This window comes from Scyliorhinus torazame, chromosome 19 (assembly GCF_047496885.1).
Source record: "Scyliorhinus torazame isolate Kashiwa2021f chromosome 19, sScyTor2.1, whole genome shotgun sequence".
Taxonomy (NCBI): domain Eukaryota; kingdom Metazoa; phylum Chordata; class Chondrichthyes; order Carcharhiniformes; family Scyliorhinidae; genus Scyliorhinus; species Scyliorhinus torazame.
Window position 1 is genome coordinate 3,284,298 of NC_092725.1, and position 15,000 is coordinate 3,299,297.

Below are 15,000 nucleotides of genomic sequence, written 5' to 3' on the forward strand. Positions count from 1 at the left end.
GGCCAGGGTGGGTCTGTCTGGTCAGGGTGGGTCTGTCTGGCCAGTGTGAGGGTCTATCTGGCCAGTGTGAGGGTCTATCTGGCCAGGGTGGTGCTATCTGGCCAGGGTGGGGTGCTATCTGGCCAGGGTGGGGGTATCTGGCCAGGGTGGGGTATCTGGCCAGGGTGGGGGTATCTGGCCAGGGTGGGGGTATCTGGCCAGGGCGGGTCTATCTGGCCAGGGCGGGGAGTTTGAGTTGGGCATTGCGTAAGGACTGCAGAATGGGCAGGGCTGTGTCTTTGAGGTCAGGCACGTCCTCTGGTATCGGAGGAGACCAGCCCTTTGCTCGGTCCCTATCTCTCTGGTTAATAAGTGGTTAGTCTGTTTGTGCCGATTTCTGCAAATCTTTAACATTTCAGCCTCTGGCCGTTCTGGGACTGTCGGTGTGTGTGTACCTGTGTGGGTGAGCTGCTGCTTTCGCGATTCCGTCGCGTACCTACGGTTTGTAACTGACAGCTGCGCGTTACCACGTCCGACTGACAACTCCCCCCTGTCCGACCAACGTCCCCCCCCTGTCCCGACTAACGTCCCCCCCCTGTCCGGACTGACGTTCCCCCCCCTGTCCGACTGACGTCCCCCCCTTGTCCGACTAACGTCCCCCCCCTGTCCGACTGACGTCCCCCCCCTGTCCCGACTAACGTCCCCCCCCCCTGTCCGACTAACGTCCCCCCCCTGTCCGACTGACGGCTCACGGGTTCCGACTGACGACTCCTGGGGTCTCCGACTGGCTGCTCGCGGGGTCTCCGACTGGCAGCTCCCGGGGTCTCCGACTGACAGCTCCCGGGGTCTCCGACTGGCTGCTCGCGGGGGTCTCCGGCTGACAGCGCCTGGGGTCTCCGGCTGACAGCCCCCCGGGGTCTCCGGCTGACAGCTCCCCGGGGTCTCCGGCTGACAGCTCCCGGGGTCTCCGACTGGCAGCTCCCGGGGTCTCCGGCTGACAGCTCCCGGGGTCTCCGACTGACAGCTCCCGGGGGTCTCCGGCTGGCTGCTCCCGGGGTCTCCGACTGACAGCTCCCGGGGTCTCCGACTGGCTGCTCGCGGGGTCTCCGACTGGCTGCTCCCGGGGTCTCCGACTGGCAGCTCCCGGGGTCTCCGACTGGCTGCTCCCGGGGTCTCCGACTGGCAGCTCCCGGGGGTCTCCGGCTGACAGCTCCCGGGGTCTCCGGCTGACAGCTCCCGGGGTCTACGACTGACAGCTCCCGGGGTCTCCGGCTGACAGCTCCCGGGGGTCTCCGGCTGACAGCTCCCGGGGGTCTCCGACTGGCAGCTCCCGGGGTCTCCGACTGGCCTGCTCGCGGGGTCTCCGACTGGCTGCTCCCGGGGTCTCCGACTGGCTGCTCCCGGGGTCTCCGACTGGCTGCTCCCGGGGTCTCCGACTGGCTGCTCCCGGGGTCTCCGACTGACAGCTCCCGGGGGGTCTCCGACTGGCTGCTCGCGGGGTCTCCGACTGGCTGCCTCCCGGGGTCTCCGACTGGCTGCTCCCGGGGTCTCCGACTGGCTGCTCCCGGGGTCTCCGACTGGCTGCTCCCGGGGTCTCCCGACTGACAGCTCCCGGGGTCTCCGACTGACAGCTCCCGGGGTCTCCGACTGGCTGCTCCCGGGGGTCTCCGACTGGCAGCTCCCGGGGGTCTCCGGCTGGCTGCTCCCGGGGTCTCCGACTGGCTGCTCCCGGGTCTCCGACTGGCTGCTCGCGGGGTCTCCGACTGGCAGCTCCCGGGGGTCTCCGACTGGCTGCTCCCGGGGTCTCCGGCTGACAGCTCCCGGGGTCTCCGACTGACAGCTCCCGGGGGTCTCCGACTGGCTGCTCCCGGGGTCTCCGGCTGACAGCTCCCGGGGTCTCCGACTGGCTGCTCCCGGGGTCTCCGACTGGCTGCTCGCGGGGTCTCCGACTGGCTGCTCCCCGGGGTCTCCGGCTGACAGCTCCCGGGGGTCTCCGACTGGCTGCTCCCGGGGTCTCCGACTGACAGCTCCCGGGGGTCTCCGACTGGCTGCTCCCGGGGTCTCCGACTGACAGCTCCCGGGGTCTCCGACTGGCTGCTCCCGGGGTCTCCGACTGGCTGCTCCCGGGGTCTCCGACTGGCTGCTCCCGGGGGTCTCCGACTGGGCAGCTCCCGGGGTCTCCGGCTGACAGCTCCCGGGGGTCTCCGACTGACAGCTCCCGGGGTCTCCGACTGGCTGCTCGCGGGGTCTCCGACTGACAGCTCCCGGGGTCTCCGACTGGCTGCTCGCGGGGTCTCCGACTGGCTGCTCCCGGGGTCTCCGACTGACAGCTCCCGGGGGTCTCCGACTGACAGCTCCCGGGGTCTCCGGCTGACAGCTCCCGGGGTCTCCGGCTGACAGCTCCCGGGGTCTCCGGCTGACAGTTCCCGGGGTCTCCGACTGACAGCTCCTGGGGTCTCCGGCTGACAGCTCCCGGGGTCTCCGGCTGACAGCTCCCGGGGTCTCCGGCTGACAGCTCCCGGGGTCTCCGGCTGACAGCTCCCGGGGTCTCCGGCTGACAGCTCCCGGGGTCTCCGGCTGGACAGCTCCCGGGGTCCTCCGACTGACAGCTCCCGGGGGTCTCCGGCTGACAGCTCCCGGGGTCTCCGACTGACAGCTCCCGGGGTCTCCGACTGACAGCTCCCGGGGTCTCCGGCTGACAGCTCCCGGGGTCTCCGGCTGACAGCTCCCGGGGTCTCCGGTTGACAGCTCCCGGGGTCTCCGGCTGACAGCTCCCGGGGTCTCCGGCTGACAGCTCCGGGGTCTCCGGTTGATGGCCTCTCTCTCTGCTTTGTCCATACCCCCCTCCCTGCCCCCCCACAGGTCCTGCGATGGAGAGCCAGCCCCGAACTTCGCCACCTGCTGCCCCCCTCGTCGCTACGGCGCCTGGCCCGCGAGTGGCTGGCGGAGGACTGCCCGCACTTCGACTATGGGGGGCTTCGTGGCGGGGGAGGGGCAGGCCTCGGCCGCGCTGCTGCTGAAATCGGCGGGGGGTCCTGGCGGGCTGCCCCTTCGTGGAGGCAGTGTTCGAGGAGGCTGGGCTGCGAGCTGGAGTGGTTGCAGGCCGAGGGATCGGTGCTCCAGCCGGTCTGCCGGGTGGCCACGGTGCGGGGCAAGGCCCGGCACCCTCCTGCTGGGCGAGCGGGTGGCCCTCAACTGCGTGGCTCGGGCCAGCGGCATCGCCAGTGCCTGCCGCAGGGTGGCCGAGGTGGCGGAGAGGGCAGGCTGGCACGGACACCTGGCGGGCACCCGGAAGACCACGCCGGGCTTCCGCTTGGTGGAGAAGTACGCCATGCTGGTGGGCGGCGTCTCCAGCCACCGGCAGGACCTCAGCAGCCTCATCATGCTCAAGGACAACCACGTGAGCACCATCGGCGATGTCAGCAAGGTAACCAAGATACACTGTCCTTTCCCCCGTGGGACTGGGTGTCACAGTGTGTTAGATACACTGTCCTTTCCCCCTCTGGGGCAGTGTCACAGTGTGTTAGATACACTGTCCCTTTCTCCCTCTCTGGGGACAGCGTCACAGTGTGTTAGATACACTGTCCTTTCCCCCTCTGGGACAGTGTCACAGTGTGTTAGATACACTGTCCTTTCCCCCTCTGGGACAGTGTCACAGTGTGTTAGATACACTGTCCTTTCCCCCTCTGGGACCGGGTGTCACAGTGTGTTAGATACACTGTCCTTTCCCCCTCTGGGACAGTGTCACAGTGTGTTAGATACACTGTCCTTTCCCTCTCTGGGACAGTGTCACAGTGTGTTAGATACACTGTCCTTTCCCCCCGTGGGACTGGGTGTCACAGTGTGTTAGATACACTGTCCTTTCCCCCTCTGGGGCAGTGTCACAGTGTGTTAGATACACTGTCCTTTTCCCCCTCTGGGACCGGGTGTCACAGTGTGTTAGATACACTGTCCTTTCCCCCTCTGGGACAGTGTCACAGTGTGTTAGACACACTGTCCTTTCCCCCTCTGGGACAGTGTCACAGTGTGTTAGATACACTGTCCTTTCCCCTCTGGGACCGGGTGTCACAGTGTGTTAGATACACTGTCATTTCCCCCTCTGGGGACAGTGTCACAATGTGTTAGATACACTGTCCTTTCCCCTCTGGGACCGGGTGTCACAGTGCGTTAGATACACTGTCCTTCCCCCCTCTGGGACAGTGTCACAGTGTGTTAGATACACTGTCCTTTCCCCCACTGGGACCGGGTGTCACAGTGTGTTAGATACACTGTCCTTCCCCCCACTGGGACCGGGTGTCACAGTGTGTTAGATACACTGTCCTTTCCCCCTCTGGGACAATGTCACAGTGTGTTAGATACACTGTCCTTTCCCCCTCTGGGACAGTGTCACAGTGTGTTTGATACACTGTCCTTTCCCCCTCTGGGACCGGGTGTCACAGTGAGTTAGATACACTGTCCTTTCCCCCTCTGGGACCGGGTGTCCACAGTGTGTTAGATACACTGTCCTTTCCCCTCTGGGACTGGGTGTCACAGTGTGTTAGATACACTGTCCTTTCCCCCTCTGGGACCGGGTGTCACAGTGTGTTAGATACACTGTCCTTTCCCCCTCTGGGACCGGGTGTCACAGTGAGTTAGATACACTGTCCTTTCCCCCTCTGGGACCGGGTGTCACAGTGTGTTAGATACACTGTCCTTTCCCCCTCTGGGACAGTGTCACAGTGTGTTAGATACACTGTCCTTTCCCCCTCTGGGACCGGGTGTCACAGTGTGTTAGATACACTGTCCTTTCCCCCTCTGGGACCGGGTGTCACAGTGTGTTAGATACACTGTCCTTTCCCCCTCTGGGACAGTGTCACAGAGTGTTAGATACACTGTCCTTTCCCCCTCTGGGACCGGGTGTCACAGTGTTAGATACACTGCCCTTTCCCCATCTGGGACAGTGTCACAGTGTGTTAGATACATTGTCCTTTCCCCCTCTGGGACCGGGTGTCACAGTGTGTTAGATACACGGTCCTTTCCCCCTCTGGGACAGTGTCACAGTGTGTTAGATACACTGTCCTTTCCCCCTCTGGGACTGGGTGTCACAGTGTGTTCGATACACTGTCCTTTCCCCCTCTGGGACTGGGTGTCACAGTGTGTTAGATACACTGTCCTTTCCCCCTCTGGGACAGTGTCACAGTGAGTTAGATACACTGTCCTTTCCCCCTCTGGGACCGGGTGTCACAGTGTGTTAGATACACTGTCCTTTCCCCCTCAGGGACTGGGTGTCACAGTGTATTAGATACACTGTCCTTTCCCCCTCTGGGACCGGGTGTCACAGTGTGTTAGATACACTGTCCTTTCCCCCTCTGGGACCGGTGTCACAGTGAGTTAGATACACTGTCCTTTCCCCCTCTGGGACCGGGTGTCACAGTGTGTTAGATACACTGTCCTTTCCCCCTCTGGGACAGTGTCACAGTGTGTTAGATACACTGTCCTTTCCCCCTCTGGGACCAGGTGTCACAGTGTGTTAGATACACTGTCCTTTCCCCCTCTGGGACCGGGTGTCACAGTGTGTTAGATACACTGTCCTTTCCCCCTCTGGGACAGTGTCACAGTGTGTTAGATACACTGTCCTTTCCCCCTCTGGGACCGGGTGTCACAGTGTTAGATACACTGCCCTTTCCCCATCTGGGACAGTGTCACAGTGTGTTAGATACATTGTCCTTTCCCCCTCTGGGACCGGGTGTCACAGTGTGTTAGATACACGGTCCTTTCCCCCTCTGGGACAGTGGTCACAGTGTGTTAGATACACTGTCCTTTCCCCCTCTGGGACAGTGTCACAGTGTGTTAGATACATTGTCCTTTCCCCCTCTGGGACCGGGTGTCACAGTGCGTTAGATACACGGTCCCTTTCCCCCTCTGGGACAGTGTCACAGTGTGTTAGATACACTGTCCTTTCCCCCTCTGGGACCGGGTGTCACAGTGTGTTAGATACACTGTCCTTTCCCCCTCTGGGATCAGGTGTCACAGTGTGTTAGATACACTGTCCTTTCCCCCTCTGGGACCGGGTGTCACTGTGTTAGATACACTGTCCTTTCCCCCTCTGGGACCGGGTGTCACAGTGCGTCAGATACACTGTCCTTTCCCCCTCTGGGACAGTGTCACAGTGTGTTAGATACACTGTCCTTTCCCCCTCTGGGACCCGGGTGTCACAGTGTGTTAGATACACTGTCCTTTCCCCCTCTGGGACCGGGTGTCACAGTGTGTTAGATACACTGTCCCTTTCCCCCTCTGGGACCGGGTGTCACTGTGTTAGATACACTGTCCTTTCCCCCTCTGGGACAGTGTCACAGTGTGTTAGATACACTGTCCTTTCCCCCTCTGGGACCGGGTGTCACAGTGCGTCAGATACACTGTCCTTTCCCCCTCTGGGACAGTGTCACAGTGTGTTAGATACACTGTCCTTTCCCCCTCTGGGACAGTGTCACAGTGAGTTAGATACACTGTCCTTTCCCCTCTGGGACCGGGTGTCACAGTGTGTTAGATACACTGTCCTTTCCCCCTCTGGGGACCGGGTGTCAGAGTGTGTTAGATACACTGTCCTTTCCCCCTCTGGGACCGGGTGTCACTGTGTTAGATACACTGTCCTTTCCCCCTCTGGGACAGTGTCACAGTGTGTTAGATACACTGTCCTTTCCCCCTCTGGGACTGGGTGTCACAGTGTGTTCGATACACTGTCCCTTTCCCCCTCTGGGACCTGGGTGTCACAGTGTGTTAGATACACTGTCCTTTCCCCCTCTGGGACAGTGTCACAGTGTGTTAGATACACTGTCCTTTCCCCCTCTGGGACAGTGTCACAGTGTGTTAGATACACTGTCCTTTTCCCCCTCTGGGACAGTGTCCACAGTGTGTTAGATACATTGTCCTTTCCCCCTCTGGGACCGGGTGTCACAGTGTGTTAGATACACTGTCCTTTCCCCCTCTGGGATCAGGTGTCACAGTGTGTTAGATACACTGTCCTTTCCCCCCTCTGGGACCGGGTGTCACTGTGTTAGATACACTGTCCTTTCCCCCTCTGGGACCCGGGTGTCACAGAGCGTCAGATACACTGTTCTTTCCCCCTCTGGGACAGTGTCACAGTGTGTTAGATACACTGTCCTTTCCCCCTCTGGGACCGGGGTGTCACAGTGTGTTAGATACACTGTCCCTTTCCCCCTCTGGGACCGGGTGTCACAGTGTGTTAGATACACTGTCCTTTCCCCCCTCTGGGGATCGGGTGTCACTGTGTTAGATACACTGTCCTTTCCCCCTCTGGGACAGTGTCACAGTGTGTTAGATACACTGTCCTTTCCCCCTCTGGGACAGTGTCACAGTGTGTTAGATACACTGTCCTTTCCCCCTCTGGGACCGGGTGTCACAGGGGTGTTAGATACACTGTCCTTTCCCCTCTGGGACAGTGTCACAGTGTGTTAGATACACTGTCCTTTCCCCCTCTGGGACCGAGTGTCACAGTGTGTTAGATACACTGTCCCTTCCACCTCTGGGACCGGGTGTCACAGTGTGTTAGATACACTGTCCTTTCTCCCTCTGGGACCGGGTGTCACAGTGTGTTAGATACACTGTCCTTTCCCCCTCTGGGTCAGTGTCACAGTGTGTTAGATACACTGTCCTTTCCCCCTCTGGGACCGGGTGTCACAGTGTGTTAGATACACTGTCCTTTTCCCCTCTGGGAAAGTGTCACAGTGTGTTAGATACACTGTCCTTTCCCCCTCTGGGACCGGGTGTCACAGTGTGTTAGACACACTGTCCTTTCCCCCTCTGGGACAGTGTCACAGTGTGTTAGATACATTGTCCTTTCCCCCTCTGGGACCGTGTGTCACAGTGTGTTAGATACACTGTCCTTTCCCCCTCTGGAAAAGTGTCACAGTGTGTTAGATACACTGTCCTTTCCCCCTCTGGGACCGGGTGTCACTGTGTTAGATACACTGTCCTTTCCCCCTCTGGGACCGGGTGTCACAGTGTGTTAGATACACTGTCCTTTCCCTCTCTGGGACCGGGTGCCACAGTGTGTTAGATACACTGTCCTTTCCTCCTCTGAGACCGGGTGTCACAGTGTGTTAGATACACTGTCCTTTCCCCCTCTGGGACAGGGTGTCACAGTGTGTTAGATACACTGTCCTTTACCCCTCTGGGACCGGGTGTCACAGTGTGTTAGATACACTGTCCATTCCCCCTCTGGGACCGGGTGTCACAGTGTGTTAGATACACTGTCCTTTCTCCCTCTGGGACCGGGTGTCACAGTGTGTTAGATACACTGTCCTTTCCCCCTCTGGGTCAGTGTCACAGTGTGTTAGATACACTGTCCTTTCCCCCTCTGGGACCGGGTGTCACAGTGTGTTAGATACACTGTCCTTTCCCCCTCTGGGACCGGGTGTCACAGTGTGTTAGACACACTGTCCTTTCCCCCTCTGGGACAGTGTCACAGTGTGTTAGATACATTGTTTTTCCCCCTCTGGGACCGGGTGTCACAGTGTGTTAGATACACTGTCCTTTCCCCCTCTGGGGCAGTGTCACAGTGTGTTAGATACACTGTCCTTTCCCCCTCTGGGACCGGGTGTCACAGTGTGATAGATACACTGTCCTTTCCCCCTCTGGGACAGTGTCACAGTGTGTTAGATACACTGTCCTTTCCCCCTCTGGGAGAGTGTCACAGTGTGTTAGATACACTGTCCTTTCCCCCTCTGGGACAGGGTGTCACAGTGTGTTAGATACACTGTCCTTTCCCCCTCTAGGACAGTGTCACAGTGTGTTAGATATACTGTCCTTTCCCCCTCTGGGACCGGGTGTCACAGTGTGTTAGATGCACTGTCCTTTCCCCCTCTAGGACAGTGTCACAGTGTGTTAGACACACTGTCCTTTCCCCCTCTGGGACAGTGTCACAGTGTGTTAGATACATTGTCCTTTCCCCCTCTGGGAAAGTGTCACAGTGTGTTAGATACACTGTCCTTTCCCCCTCTGGGACCGGGTGTCACAGTGTGTTAGACACACTGTCCTTTCCCCCTCTGGGACAGTGTCACAGTGTGTTAGATACACTGTCCTTTCCCCCTCTGGGACAGTGTCACAGTGTGTTAGATACACTGTCCTTTCCCCCTCTGGGACAGGGTGTCACAGTGTGTTAGATACACTGTCCTTTACCCCTCTGGGACCGGGTGTCACAGTGTGTTAGATACACTGTCCATTCCCCCTCTGGGACCGGGTGTCACAGTGTGTTAGATACACTGTCCTTTCTCCCTCTGGGACCGGGTGTCACAGTGTGTTAGATACACTGTCCCTTCCCCCTCTGGGTCAGTGTCACAGTGTGTTAGATACACTGTCCTTTCCCCCTCTGGGACCGGGGTGTCACAGTGTGTTAGATACACTGTCCTTTTCCCCTCTGGGAAAGTGTCACAGTGTGTTAGATACACTGTCCTTTCCCCCTCTGGGACCGGGTGTCACAGTGTGTTAGATACATTGTTCTTTCCCCCTCTGGGACCGTGTGTCACAGTGTGTTAGATACACTGTCCTTTCCCCCTCTGGGACCGGGTGTCACAGTGTGTTAGATACACTGTGCTTTCCTCCTCTGAGACCGGGTGTCACAGTGTGTTAGATACACTGTCCTTTCCCCCTCTGGGACAGGGTGTCACAGTGTGTCAGATACACTGTCCTTTACCCCTCTGGGACCGGGTGTCACAGTGTGTTAGATACACTGTCCATTCCCCCTCTGGGACCGGGTGTCACAGTGTGTTAGATACACTGTCCTTTCTCCCTCTGGGACCGGGTGTCACAGTGTGTTAGATACACTGTCCTTTCCCCCTCTGGGTCAGTGTCACAGTGTGTTAGATACACTGTCCTTTCCCCCTCTGGGACCGGGTGTCACAGTGTGTTAGATACACTGTCCTTTTCCCCTCTGGGAAAGTGTCACAGTGTGTTAGATACACTGTCCTTTCCCCCTCTGGGACCGGGTGTCACAGTGTGTTAGACACACTGTTCATTCCCCCTCTGGGACAGTGTCACAGTGTGTTAGATACATTGTTCTTTCCCCCTCTGGGACCGTGTGTCACAGTGTGTTAGATACACTGTCCTTTCCCCTCTGGGACCGGGTGTCACAGTGTGTTAGATACACTGTCCTTTCCCCCTCTGGGTCAGTGTCACAGTGTGTTAGATACACTGTCCTTTCCCCCTCTGGGACCGGGTGTCACAGTGTGTTAGATACACTGTCCTTTTCCCCTCTGGAAAAGTGTCACAGTGTGTTAGATACACTGTCCTTTCCCCCTCTGGGACCGGGTGTCACAGTGTGTTAGACACACTGTCCTTTCCCCCTCTGGGACAGTGTCACAGTGTGTTAGATACATTGTCCTTTCCCCCTTGGGACCGGGTGTCACAGTGTGTTAGATACACTGTCCTTTCCCCCTCTGGGGCAGTGTCACAGTGTGTTAGATACACTGTCCTTTCCCTCTCTGGGACAGTGTCACACTGTGTTAGATACACTGTCCTTTCCCCCTCTGGGACCGGGTGTCACAGTGTGTTAGATGCACTGTCCTTTCCCCCTCTAGGACAGTGTCACTGTGTTAGATACACTGTCCTTTCCCCCTCTGGGACCGGGTGTCACAGTGTGATAGATAAACTGTCCTTTCCCCCTCTGGGACAGTGTCACAGTGTGTTAGATACACTGTCCTTTCCCCCTCTGGGAGAGTGTCACAGTGTGTTAGATACACTGTCCTTTCCCCCTCTGGGACAGGGTGTCACAGTGTGTTAGATACACTGTCCTTTCCCCCTCGGAGACCAGGTGTCACAGTGTGTTAGATATACTGTCCTTTCCCCCTCTGGGACCGGGTGTCACAGTGTGTTAGATGCACTGTCCTTGCCCCCTCTAGGACAGTGTCACAGTGTGATAGATACACTATCCTTTCCCCCTCTGGGACAGTGTCACAGTGTGTTAGATACACTGTCCTTTCGCCCTCTGGGACAGTGTCACAGTGTGTTAGATACACTGTCCTTTCCCCCTCTGGGAGAGTGTCACAGTGTGTTAGATACACTGTCCTTTCTCCCTCTGGGACAGGGTGTTACAGTGTGTTAGATACACTGTCCTTTCCCCCTCTGGGACAGTGTCACAGTGTGTTAGATACATTGTCCTTTCCCCCTCTGGGACCGTGTGTCACAGTGTGTTAGATACACTGTCCTTTCCCCCTCTGGAAAAGTGTCACAGTGTGTTAGATACACTGTCCTTTCCCCCTCTGGGACCGGGTGTCACTGTGTTAGATACACTGTCCTTTCCCCCTCTGGGACCGGGTGTCACAGTGTGTTAGATACACTGTCCTTTCCCCCTCTGGGACAGTGTCACAGTGTGTTAGATACACTGTCCTTTCCCCCTCTGGGACCGGGTGCCACAGTGTGTTAGATACACTGTCCTTTCCTCCTCTGAGACCGGGTGTCACAGTGTGTTAGATACACTGTCCTTTCCCCCTCTGGGACAGGGTGTCACAGTGTGTTAGATACACTGTCCTTTACCCCTCTGGGACCGGGTGTCACAGTGTGTTAGATACACTGTCCATTCCCCCTCTGGGACCGGGTGTCACAGTGTGTTAGATACACTGTCCTTTCTCCCTCTGGGACCGGGTGTCACAGTGTGTTAGATACACTGTCCTTTCCCCCTCTGGGTCAGTGTCACAGTGTGTTAGATACACTGTCCTTTCCCCCTCTGGGACCGGGTGTCACAGTGTGTTAGATACACTGTCCTTTCCCCCTCTGGGACCGGGTGTCACAGTGTGTTAGACACACTGTCCTTTCCCCCTCTGGGACAGTGTCACAGTGTGTTAGATACATTGTTTTTCCCCCTCTGGGACCGGGTGTCACAGTGTGTTAGATACACTGTCCTTTCCCCCTCTGGGGCAGTGTCACAGTGTGTTAGATACACTGTCCTTTCCCCCTCTGGGACCGGGTGTCACAGTGTGATAGATACACTGTCCTTTCCCCCTCTGGGACAGTGTCACAGTGTGTTAGATACACTGTCCTTTCCCCCTCTGGGAGAGTGTCACAGTGTGTTAGATACACTGTCCTTTCCCCCTCTGGGACAGGGTGTCACAGTGTGTTAGATACACTGTCCTTTCCCCCTCTAGGACAGTGTCACAGTGTGTTAGATATACTGTCCTTTCCCCCTCTGGGACCGGGTGTCACAGTGTGTTAGATGCACTGTCCTTTCCCCCTCTAGGACAGTGTCACAGTGTGTTAGACACACTGTCCTTTCCCCCTCTGGGACAGTGTCACAGTGTGTTAGATACATTGTCCTTTCCCCCTCTGGGAAAGTGTCACAGTGTGTTAGATACACTGTCCTTTCCCCCTCTGGGACCGGGTGTCACAGTGTGTTAGACACACTGTCCTTTCCCCCTCTGGGACAGTGTCACAGTGTGTTAGATACACTGTCCTTTCCCCCTCTGGGACAGTGTCACAGTGTGTTAGATACACTGTCCTTTCCCCCTCTGGGACAGGGTGTCACAGTGTGTTAGATACACTGTCCTTTCCCCCCCTGGGACAGTGTCACAGTGTGTTAGATACACTGTCCTTTACCCCTCTGGGACCGGGTGTCACAGTGTGTTAGATACACTGTCCATTCCCCCTCTGGGACCGGGTGTCACAGTGTGTTAGATACACTGTCCTTTACCCCTCTGGGACCGGGTGTCACAGTGTGTTAGATACACTGTCCATTCCCCCTCTGGGACCGGGTGTCACAGTGTGTTAGATACACTGTCCTTTCCCCCTCTGGGACAGTGTCACAGTGTGTTAGATACACTGTCCTTTACCCCTCTGGGACCGGGTGTCACAGTGTGTTAGATACACTGTCCATTCCCCCTCTGGGACCGGGTGTCACAGTGTGTTAGATACACTGTCCCTTCCCCCTCTGGGTCAGTGTCACAGTGTGTTAGATACACTGTCCTTTCCCCCTCTGGGACCGGGTGTCACAGTGTGTTAGATACACTGTCCTTTTCCCCTCTGGGAAAGTGTCACAGTGTGTTAGATACACTGTCCTTTCCCCCTCTGGGACCGGGTGTCACAGTGTGTTAGATACATTGTTCTTTCCCCCTCTGGGACCGTGTGTCACAGTGTGTTAGATACACTGTCCTTTCCCCCTCTGGGACCGGGTGTCACAGTGTGTTAGATACACTGTGCTTTCCTCCTCTGAGACCGGGTGTCACAGTGTGTTAGATACACTGTCCTTTCCCCCTCTGGGACAGGGTGTCACAGTGTGTCAGATACACTGTCCTTTACCCCTCTGGGACCGGGTGTCACAGTGTGTTAGATACACTGTCCATTCCCCCTCTGGGACCGGGTGTCACAGTGTGTTAGATACACTGTCCTTTCTCCCTCTGGGACCGGGTGTCACAGTGTGTTAGATACACTGTCCTTTCCCCCTCTGGGTCAGTGTCACAGTGTGTTAGATACACTGTCCTTTCCCCCTCTGGGACCGGGTGTCACAGTGTGTTAGATACACTGTCCTTTTCCCCTCTGGGAAAGTGTCACAGTGTGTTAGATACACTGTCCTTTCCCCCTCTGGGACCGGGTGTCACAGTGTGTTAGACACACTGTTCATTCCCCCTCTGGGACAGTGTCACAGTGTGTTAGATACATTGTTCTTTCCCCCTCTGGGACCGTGTGTCACAGTGTGTTAGATACACTGTCCTTTCCCCTCTGGGACCGGGTGTCACAGTGTGTTAGATACACTGTCCTTTCCCCCTCTGGGTCAGTGTCACAGTGTGTTAGATACACTGTCCTTTCCCCCTCTGGGACCGGGTGTCACAGTGTGTTAGATACACTGTCCTTTCCCCCTCTGGGGCAGTGTCACAGTGTGTTAGATACACTGTCCTTTCCCTCTCTGGGACAGTGTCACACTGTGTTAGATACACTGTCCTTTCCCCCTCTGGGACCGGGTGTCACAGTGTGTTAGATGCACTGTCCTTTCCCCCTCTAGGACAGTGTCACTGTGTTAGATACACTGTCCTTTCCCCCTCTGGGACCGGTTGTCACAGTGTGATAGATAAACTGTCCTTTCCCCCTCTGGGACAGTGTCACAGTGTGTTAGATACACTGTCCTTTCCCCCTCTGGGAGAGTGTCACAGTGTGTTAGATACACTGTCCTTTCCCCCTCTGGGACCGGGTGTCACAGTGTGTTAGATGCACTGTGCTTGCCCCCTCTAGGACAGTGTCACAGTGTGATAGATACACTATCCTTTCCCCCTCTGGGACAGTGTCACAGTGTGTTAGATACACTGTCCTTTCGCCCTCTGGGACAGTGTCACAGTGTGTTAGATACACTGTCCTTTCCCCCTCTGGGAGAGTGTCACAGTGTGTTAGATACACTGTCCTTTCTCCCTCTGGGACAGGGTGTTACAGTGTGTTAGATACACTGTCCTTTCCCCCTCTGGGACAGTGTGCCAGTGTGTTAGATACACTGTCCTTTCCCCCTCTGGGACCGGGTGTCACAGTGTGATAGATACACTGTCCTTTCCCCCTCTGGGACAGTGTCACAGTGTGTTAGATACACTGTCCTTTCCCCCTCTGGGACCGGGTGTCACAGTGTGATAGATACACTGTCCTTTCCCCCTCTGGGACAGTGTCACAGTGTGTTAGATACACTGTCCTTTCCCCCTCGGAGACCAGGTGTCACAGTGTGTTAGATACACTGTCCTTTCCCTCTCTGGGACCGGGTGTCACAGTGTGTTAGATACACTGTCCTTTCCCCCTCTGGGACAGTGTCACAGTGTGTTAGATACACTGTCCTTTCCCCCTCTGGGACCGGGTGTCACAGGGTGTTGTATACACTCTTTCCCCATCTGGGATCAGGTGTCACAGTGTGTTAGATACACTGTCCTTTCCCCCTCTGGGATCAGGTGTCACAGTGTGTTAGATACACTGTCCTTTCCCCCTCTGGGACAGTGTCACAGTGTGTTAGATACACTGTCCTTTCCCCCTCTGGGACAGTGTCACAGTGTGTTAGATACACTGTCC

The 15,000-nt window shown here is 56.9% G+C and overlaps 1 pseudogene; it reads left to right on the forward strand.

Annotated features, from left to right (window-relative positions):
* The first annotated feature begins 2,835 nt into the window (after positions 1-2,835).
* LOC140396607 (nicotinate-nucleotide pyrophosphorylase [carboxylating]-like) overlaps positions 2,836-15,000 on the forward strand; it is a 17,387-nt pseudogene continuing 5,222 nt past the window's right edge.